Source organism: Leuciscus leuciscus (genome assembly GCF_965113295.1).
Source record: "Leuciscus leuciscus genome assembly, chromosome: 10".
Classification (NCBI taxonomy): Eukaryota; Metazoa; Chordata; class Actinopteri; order Cypriniformes; family Leuciscidae; genus Leuciscus; species Leuciscus leuciscus.
The window spans coordinates 29,163,771-29,172,893 of NC_138734.1; the positions used below are offsets into that span (position 1 = coordinate 29,163,771).

At 37.7% G+C, this 9,123-nt stretch overlaps 2 long non-coding RNA genes across 8 annotated transcripts; one reads left to right on the forward strand and one right to left on the reverse strand.

Annotated features, from left to right (window-relative positions):
* Window positions 1-862: 862 nt before the first annotated feature.
* Window positions 863-5,214, forward strand: LOC309507561. Of its 7 annotated transcripts, XR_014209178.1 has the most exons (7): window positions 883-1,821; window positions 2,201-2,237; window positions 2,419-2,488; window positions 2,763-2,818; window positions 3,065-3,141; window positions 3,544-3,654; window positions 4,216-5,214. It is a non-coding gene; the product is annotated as an uncharacterized lncRNA (long non-coding RNA). The 7 variants fall into 7 exon arrangements; XR_014209176.1 differs by having other exon boundaries at window positions 863-1,821; window positions 2,419-2,818; XR_014209179.1 differs by having other exon boundaries at window positions 890-2,237.
* On the reverse strand, window positions 4,907-5,611 carry LOC309507566. The gene is made up of 2 exons (XR_014209187.1): window positions 5,455-5,611; window positions 4,907-5,410 (listed from the first exon to the last, which is right to left on the reverse strand). It is a non-coding gene; the product is annotated as an uncharacterized lncRNA (long non-coding RNA).
* Between the last annotated feature and the right edge of the window lie 3,512 nt (window positions 5,612-9,123).

The following is a 9,123-nucleotide window of genomic DNA, read 5'->3' on the forward strand; positions in this document are numbered from 1 at the left end:
ATACGTGAAATATAAATTCTCAGAAAATGCATTTAATACCAATATTTTGAAACGTCTGAAAGGAGTCAAGACATTAGAAAAATATCAGTCTACACATGCGTTTTATATTTAATATGAGGGAAATACACATGTGACGTGACACACAAAATCTTTAACTTTTAGGTGGCAAAATATTTTTTAGTAATTCTATAAATTACACTGTGCAAACCAAAAGATATATACCCACCGGATGAATAAAGATCGGCCTCCACAGAACATAACATATTATTTTTATTTTATTTTTCGTGGTCGCATTTATGTGAAAAAACAAAACAATGTTATGGGCATGACAGTTCTCCATTACGGACATGACTGCTCTGAAAGCGACTTTAAAAATTTCACAGAGACCTCAAACAGAAAGCACAAAGCCTTTCTTTAAAGTGAATTTCGTTTTTTTATTAATTGTATCTTAATTTTAATCAATGTTTTATCTGGATTTAACCCAGCAAACACAGAACGTTCCCCTAACGTTCCCGTTTGGTTCCCATTTGGTTATTTTTTTGGGAACCAAACAAGAACGTTCTGGGAACGTTCCCTGTAGGTTATTTTTAGGATCTATGTTTATAACATTAAGGGAACGTTCCCAGAACGTTCCCTGTAGGTTATTTTTAGGTTTAAATTTATAACCTAAAGAGAACGTTCTGGGAACATTCCCTGTAGGTTATTTTTAGGATCTATTTTTATAACTTTAAGGGAACGTTCCCAGAACGTTCCCTGTAGGTTATTTTTAGGTTTAATTTTATAACCTAAAGAGAACGTTCTGGGAACGTTCCCTGTAGGTTATTTTTAGGTTCTATCTGCATAACTTTAAGAGAACGTTCCCAGAACGTTCCCTGTAGGTTATTTTTAGGTTTAATTTTATAACCTAAAGAGAACGTTCTGGGAACGTTCCCTGCAGGTTATTTTTAAGTTCTATTTTTATAACTTTTTATAACCTCCAAATCCGAGACCATGGTCCTCAGTCGGAAAAGGGTGGTTTGCCCACGCAGGTTGGTTCAGTTCCTGCCTCAAGTGGAGGAGTTTAAGTATCTTGGGGTCTTGTTCGCGAGTGAGGGAAGGATGGAACGGGAGATTGACAGACGGATCGTTGCAGCTTCTGCAGTAATGCGGTCGATGTACCGGTCTGTCGTGGTGACGTCCAACCAAGTTTTATAACTTTAAGGGAACGTTCCAAGAACGTTCCCTGTAGGTTATTTTTAGGTTTAATTTATAACCTAAAGAGAACATTCCCTGTAAGTTATTTTTAGGTTCTATTTTTCTTAAACCAATTGAATGGTTTGCAATGTTTTGTGCTTTAACACCATTTATCAAATGCTTAATTACATGACCATTATCAGGCAGTAGATAATGCCTAAGTAATCAATAACTTTGCTCATTGGTAGGCAGTCTTTTTTAGTTAATTATTATTAGGTTTTATTTTTATAACCTAAAGAGAACGTTCTGGGAACGTTCTCTGCAGGTTATTATTTTAATATCACTTAACAGGCAGATTACCAACTGACAACGTCGTCAGTACGGTCCCCTAAGGTTATAAGATAACCAACAACGTTCAGATCTATTCGCAATAACTTTTTATTAATGATATTTTAAATTATGTTATACATTTTAATTCTATATGTTTATTTAAATGCTGCGTGACTTTGAAGTGTTTTAATGCGCATGCGCGTAATCAAACACTGGAGCGCGCACGTGCGCTCCTCAGCAGATGGAAACCAGAAACGTCATCAACAACTGACAAACAACAAAACTCCCGTCTGTCGCTGTTGGTTTCACTGCTTTCAGGTAAGTTTAGTCAACAAAATCTCACAAATAATACACACAAACGTCCCTGACACATTTCTTACGTGTAATTGACACGCTTCTGTTGAATATTTACTTTAAAGAAATGGTTTTGTGTCTTTGAAAAAGTCCGTTAGCATCTAAGCTAACCGGTTTCAGAAGAGAACGTTAGGCCTAAGTTACGTTAAGTTAAGGTCTTATTTATGAAAGTTTGGGTTTTTAAACACATATTAAGTGTAGATAACAGTTTTTTTATAGTTTTGCTGGTAATTTGTCAATGGGTGATTGGAAGTAAGCTAATTTATTTAACCTAAAAGAATGCACTGTATTGTTAACTTAATCAGTGACGTCACTTACCAATATTGCTAAAATGTGATTTCAGAATAGCGAGAGAGAAAAAAAATCCTCTACAACAAGGGGTGAGTTATTGTTTAATCATGATAATAATTCCATATGCATTTATTTCACAATATATTATCTTAAGATTTTTATATATTTATCTTTTCTGCATTTCACCTCTGTTCTAGCTTGGTTCCTTTTATTAAACCAATCCCATGTAATATTGTTGGCTCTGTGACAAATAGCTTGTTATGTTCCTAGATCATCATGCTGTGATGGCCTGCTGCACCCCCGTCCAAGACAATCTCCACGGCTATGAACCATATGACTAGTAAGCAAAACCACCTCAAACATACAGTGCACTACTGTTCAAAGGTTTGGGGTCTGTAAGATTTATGCTTTTGAAATAAGTCTCACATTTTAAAATCATTAACCCCAGGGTTTTTCAGTGAGATTGTCCTTGAGAAGCCTGTAGGCTAAATAATCAGCTAAATAATAGGCGACTAATACAATATTATAATGGTCATAGTTATAATAATAATTCATTTAACTATTATGATAACATGATATCCTGATCATTAGTATATTTTATTTTATTTCTTTAGGTCTGTTTTGAATTATGTTGGCCAATGAGACTGACACCATACTGTCCAACTCAAAGGTATTTATGTATTTGTATGTTTTTTTTTATTGATCAATACTGAAATTCTTTGTACTTTTAAATGCTGAATGTGGTTCAGGGGGTCGACAACTTTAGGCAGTTATTTTTCACAGATATCTTGGGCAGCTGTGGCTCATACTCTTAGCCTTTAAAAATGTTTGAATTGATACCCCCAATGCAATATCAGGGGGTAAATATATCATTAGAGTTCTTAAAGTTATGGCTTTGCTCTTGTTACCAGATGAGAAATAATCCCTATTGTTTGGCCCTGTGATTCTTCAGGACAAGACCTTGATGCCATCCATAGTCAGTAGATGAAGAAGGTGAGTTTAGCCCATCTTGTCAAAATGCCCATCTTGGCGAGTTTCCTCGTAAACAGTCTTGTGTGTTTTAAACAGAAAGAAAACAGATGCGTGTCATATATATTAGGTCTGTGCATTCGTCTTAAAGGGACAGTAGCCTAACGTACCCGCAGCTGTTTGTGTCGCCAATGGTGATCAAACATCAAAAGAGAAAATGACTTGTAGCTTTAGCAAAGATACATTTAATTAATTTATAGTTATTTTATTTTTACAGTGAAGACTTATTTTACATTTTGATAATTCAATTTCTGTACCTGATGTTTTCAGATTTAACTGAAAAACATAATGCACTGCTTATTTCAACTGTATTTTTCTTCTATTGTATTTATCTATACTTGTTATCTATTGTAATTTTCTATGCAGGTTCACTCCTCTACAAAATCCCCCCAATAGGGGTTATGCGGAGCGCCCAGCGGTCGAACCGGAAAGAGGTCTAAGCATTTCCGCTTTTCACTTCTGTACACATCTGCAGCGGTAGGTGATCTCGGTTTACTGTTAATTTTCGCTTATTACACTAAAATTCTTATTTCTGTTTTAATTAAAATGTCACGAATGCTAAAATATCAGAAAAGGGAACATCCGAACAGCAGTTTTTGTTGTGTGCCGATCTGCTCTATGTCGGGGAAAATGAGTAGTACAGAAGTACAAATGGGTTCTGTACTCATAAAGTGACATCAACATTCGCGTCAGCAGTAGCATTCGCCATCAGGCAAATGTTATTTAAATAAACTCCTGATTTTACTTACAAACTTTCCAATGCCTCGTTTAATGAGTACAGAACCTATTTGTACTACTGTAGAAGTTTGGTACCATTCTGGGCATTATTAGTGGGGTAATTTACGAGATACAAACCTGGAGCCGCGCATGCACTAAACCATACGGCTGATATCTCTAAATAAACTCTAAATTTTTCAAAATTGTGCAGCCCTAATATTGAGCATATCTTAAAGTGAACTTGGAATGATAATTTGTGATACCAGATGAGATGTATGTATGATAGATTTTGAACTGTAATATATATTTTTTTTTTTTCAGGTTTTCTGGGATCCCAGCGGAAGGCATCAAGGCATCAGATGTTGGCCTGGACAGATGTTCCTGTAAACTACACCGACCTTTGCTTTTGCATGGATGGCTGATTATTACCATGTTCTGTGAGGGCATCATTATAGCAAAACTGAGCACCTGTGACAGTGGAATTTGTAGGTGTAAAGTCACAGATAAAAAAAAAAATTTGATAGTAGTTTCAAACTCTTTTTCTCTTTCTCTCTCATAAACAACACAGCAGTTACAGGTTTTCAAATTCTTCATTGGAGGTGAGACTTATACGTTATATGTAGAGCGAATTCGCAGGTCAGAGTTCACTAGACTTGAATATTATTTTCTCTGTTTTTTATTTGACTTCAGAGTTGAAAGTGGGCTTAAAGGGTACATAGGCTTAATGGATATCCTTACCCTAAAACATTCCTTTTTTGATTTGTAGTCTGAAATAATAAATAGTGCAATATAAATAAATGCAATGTAGTGTTTTCAAATATATAAATTTTTCTATACACATTGATGCTGAAATATCTGAATAAATACACAATACCAGCAGTGCTCGTGCTCTCATATCTCCTACAGCTTGTGACACACAATCCCACCTCACTCTTTTCATTTGCTCCGGATTAATTTTAATGCCATTACAGGGCTTGAATTTTGGCATGGGATTGTGTGTACATGTAACGCGTTGTCTTTTTATTTTCTTGTTAAATTTGCAGATGGTTTTGGGAGTTTAAATGTTTTGAGCGGAGTGAAGATTGGCACATTCATGTATATTGTATATAAATGAAGACTTTTTCAATTTTGTTCTAAGTTATAGGCTACAGTTTGCAAAAAGATAGTTTTAATTAAAATGTTTGTGCAGTTTTATTTATTGAAATATTTTCATGTTTGAAATATTAAATGTAAATTACTGTTCCTGAATACATTTTGCTAACGCTGTTTTTGATGACTTATTTTAGGTTGATAATTAAACAATGAATCAACAAAAACATGGATTGTGTGCTGATTTATTTATTTAATACAAACTGATTGATTTACTTATTAATGATAGTTTCTGTAAATTCAATTTATTGTAATAATATATTCATAGGATTTTTAAGTGTTTGAACAATAAACAATGTAGATTATGTTGTTTGTAGACCTATAATTTGTGTACAGGCATATCAGGATGTGTAGACGTTAGGAGAACCTTCCGGGAACGTTCCGAGAACCTTCCGGGAACGTTCCGAGAACCTTCCGGGAACGTTCCCCTAACCTATAGGGAACGTTCTATTAACGTAAAGAAAACTTTCCTGGCTAACCAATAGGGAACGTTCTTGGGAACGTTCCGGGAACGTTCTGGGAACCAAAAACTAACGTTCCCAGAACGTAAAATTGTTAGCTGGGAAATAGCCTAAGAAGTAAATATAGTAGAAAATAGATAATCATGACACGGAGGCGCGGGCGAGAACTGGACTCGTCTCATAAATGAACCGAAACTCAGCGTAAGGCTACTTGCCTCACAGACCTGAGAAATATATAGAAAGCTTGAAATGTCTACTTTTAAACAGAACAATTCAAAATGAAGGAAAACAGACTGCTTTCTGCTTATGAAATGTGCATTTCTCTGGCGCGTTCTGAGAAGATCGCGACGCATCGTCAACTTCATCTTTGCAGTCGACACAGAAAACACGTGTTTATTAATAAACAATTAAAATGTCTCCTTGTGACAGCTTTTAGATGCTTTGTTGGCAGCGCCACCCACATGTTGAACGAGTCACACCGCATCAGCACCAAAAACATGATTTTTTTCAAATCTAAAATCAAAAATCGTGATACGAACCGAATCGTAGGTTTGGTCTATCGTTACAGCCATAGTAAGATGAGAAAGCAAGAGTTTATGGTTTTAAAAAACAAACAAACAATGGCTATCTGAACATCTTTGCCAAGCGCAGTACAGAAGTAGGCTAATCAATAAATTATCGGGGAGGGTCATGCCTTTTTTCACAATCATTTTGGAGGGTCATAGAAAAATGTATTGCTGGCGAAGGGAGGGTCATGTCTTTTTTGACAACAGATCTCAAAACTCCTCCGGTGGCCCCTTAAATAAAAAACGAACAGTCCCTAACCACTCTGTTGGTGTTAAAGGAATTTAAACCCTTTTTGACCGCCAAGGGTGCCTCACTAAGAAGGACGTGATCGTAAATAAATTTACAGGTTCCACCATTGTTATTTCTGGACGAGAGGAGCGCTTGGACCCAGAAAATGCTATACGTCACTCGTGACGTCAGACTTAACAATCGCCCACAAGGATTTCACCTCAGATTAATTTAAGTTTGTGAACTTGAACACGAGATTCTCCGCATTGATCATGAGCTGCCTGACTTGCTGCTTGCATCGCTGTTTATTGATAACAGGACTCGACGTGATTCACTCTCCATTCATCTCTGAAAGTCTTCACGAAGCTAAGTTAAGTTCCTTTTTAATGCTCATTGCTAAAAGCTATCAGGATATCGGCAACATGCTTGTTGCTAATGCTATCCTTGTGCTTGGGCTTATCTAGTCGTTTTCATTAAAATACTCTTGCTAGGCCTATGCGATCATATTGGCAATGTGCGTTACTTATCTGTTGGCAACTGCTGGTGATGCACATGCTGTGCTTTTAGCACTATGCAGCACAGATTCAAGCAGCTTGCAGTGATAGTTAGGAAATAACAATTCATGGTGCAAACGGAATCATTTCTGTTGTGGCACTGCTCTAAAAATACATAGTAAACAGTCACTATACAGTTGAGTCAATTCAGCATTGATCCTGGTTATACAAACATGCTGGTTGTATCAGATTTTGTTGCCGCTAGTCTGAGCTAGTGCTGCATGGTGTGTGCTTCCCCTACCAAACTACACTAGTTTTAGTATGGTTCTGTGATTATACAACATGCTTGTTGTATCAGTTTTGTTGCCGCTAGTCTGAGCTATTGCTGTAGGGTGTATGCTTCCCCTGCCAAACTACACTAGTTTTAGCAATAGTTCCGTGATTATACAACATGCTTGTTGTATCAGATTTTTCTGCTGCTAGGGGTAAGCTTCACCCAATAGATCCCATACAATTGTTAAATTTGCTACAGCAACATGCTTGTTGCAATGTGTCCTTGCTTGCTCCAGCTGGGGTGATGCTTCCCCCATAAAATTGGATCTATAGGTCTCAACATATGCTGCTAACATCAGGATGTATTAACCATTCTATCAGCCTCAGTCGTGTTCGGGGTAGTGTGTGAAAAATAAATAAATAATAATAATCTTATTTTCTTGGTTTCTACAGAAGTAAACTACAAGCAAGTATAAATAGGTTATGACATCATTGACAGGTGTCAGTGTACGCAGTTTTTGCAAACCTACATATTTGTGCCTAAATATATCTAAGTATCAGAATCATGCTTGTTGCATTAAACCATCCAGCTGTATTAATGACATATTGCTTAATTCTGCATGAACTGGAAGTTTCCACCAACATTACCCTGTATTGTAACGTATTTCCAATGAAAAGGATAATTGAATAGGAAATCTCCATCTCTCATCTCTAGATTAGAGTCATCACTCAAAAGGAACTGGATCTAGACTGGATATACAACCACAAGCAAGCAGCTGATTAATTTTGATATCTCAAAGTTCACTTCTTCATTTCAGACGGCATGCCATTTATGGCAATATGCATGTTTACTGCTTAAGTATTTCGAGTATTGACAACATGCTTGTTGCTACAGTATGGCTCATGCAGGGTATTGACAACATACTCGTTTAGGTCATCCAGGTAAGGGCAACATACTTGTTGCTTAAGGCTTTCCGGTATTGTTGGTATTGTTGGCATTGTTGGCTATTGCTCAAGCTTTTCAGGTATTGGCAAAATGCTTGTTGCATTGGCTCACTTGGGTAACTGTAAAAGCATCCAGAATTGCGCTGTCAGTTGGGTTTGGGGGATATTTGCATATGGTTTTGTTTTGGGGGGTTATTGCTGCTCTCCCTGCTCTTATCCATGCAAGGCTGCAAGGATGCGCAGGGAGTTCTTGCCCAGAATGGAACCATACCACCAATCCAAACTGTATGCTAATTGTCAATCATATTTGACGATAGAGGTCCTGACAGAAATCAAGCGTAGCGTCAGTTCTGGCAGGTCACGTTAGTCAAGCTCACATCAGCTGACGCTCAGCTGATCCACGTCTACCTATAGGAATATGACGTTTCTCAGGAGCTAAATACCCTCCTCCATCCCCAGCTCCTTCTCTCGTCAGTCAGGATTTGGCATTCTGATTCCCCTTGAATCAGAATACATTCTCAAATTATGTTGTACTTTAAAATCTTGAATTAATGATCTGCATACATTCATGTTGGTTCTGTTCTGTTTACCCTGAGGGAGGTTATTGCTTCTCTCCCTGCTCTTATCCATGCTAGGCTGCATGGATGCGCAGGGAGTTCTCGCCCAGAACAGAACCATACCGCCAATCCAAACTGTATGCTAATTGTCAATCGTATTTGACGATAGTGGTCCTGACAGAATTAATATTTAGTTCTCTCCTGGGTCAGAGTCAAGCTATACTAACCTAGGGGTAAAATTTGACCCCCACCTTTCCTTCGACAGTCATGTCACCTCTATCTGCAAAACTGCATTCTTTCACCTACGCAATATTTCCAAACGGCGCCCCTCCCTCTCCCTTTCTGCTGCAGAGAAGCTCGTCCATGCTTTTGTCTCCTCCAGGCTGGACTACTGTAATGCACTCCTCATCGGGATTCCTGGCAGGAGCCTTCAAAAGCTCCAGTATGTTCAGAACAGCGCTGCCAGGGTCCTGATGGGGGTGCGAAAACATGAGCACATCACCCCCATCCTCCGTTCACTGCACTGGCTCCCCATTCAGTCCCGCATAGAATATA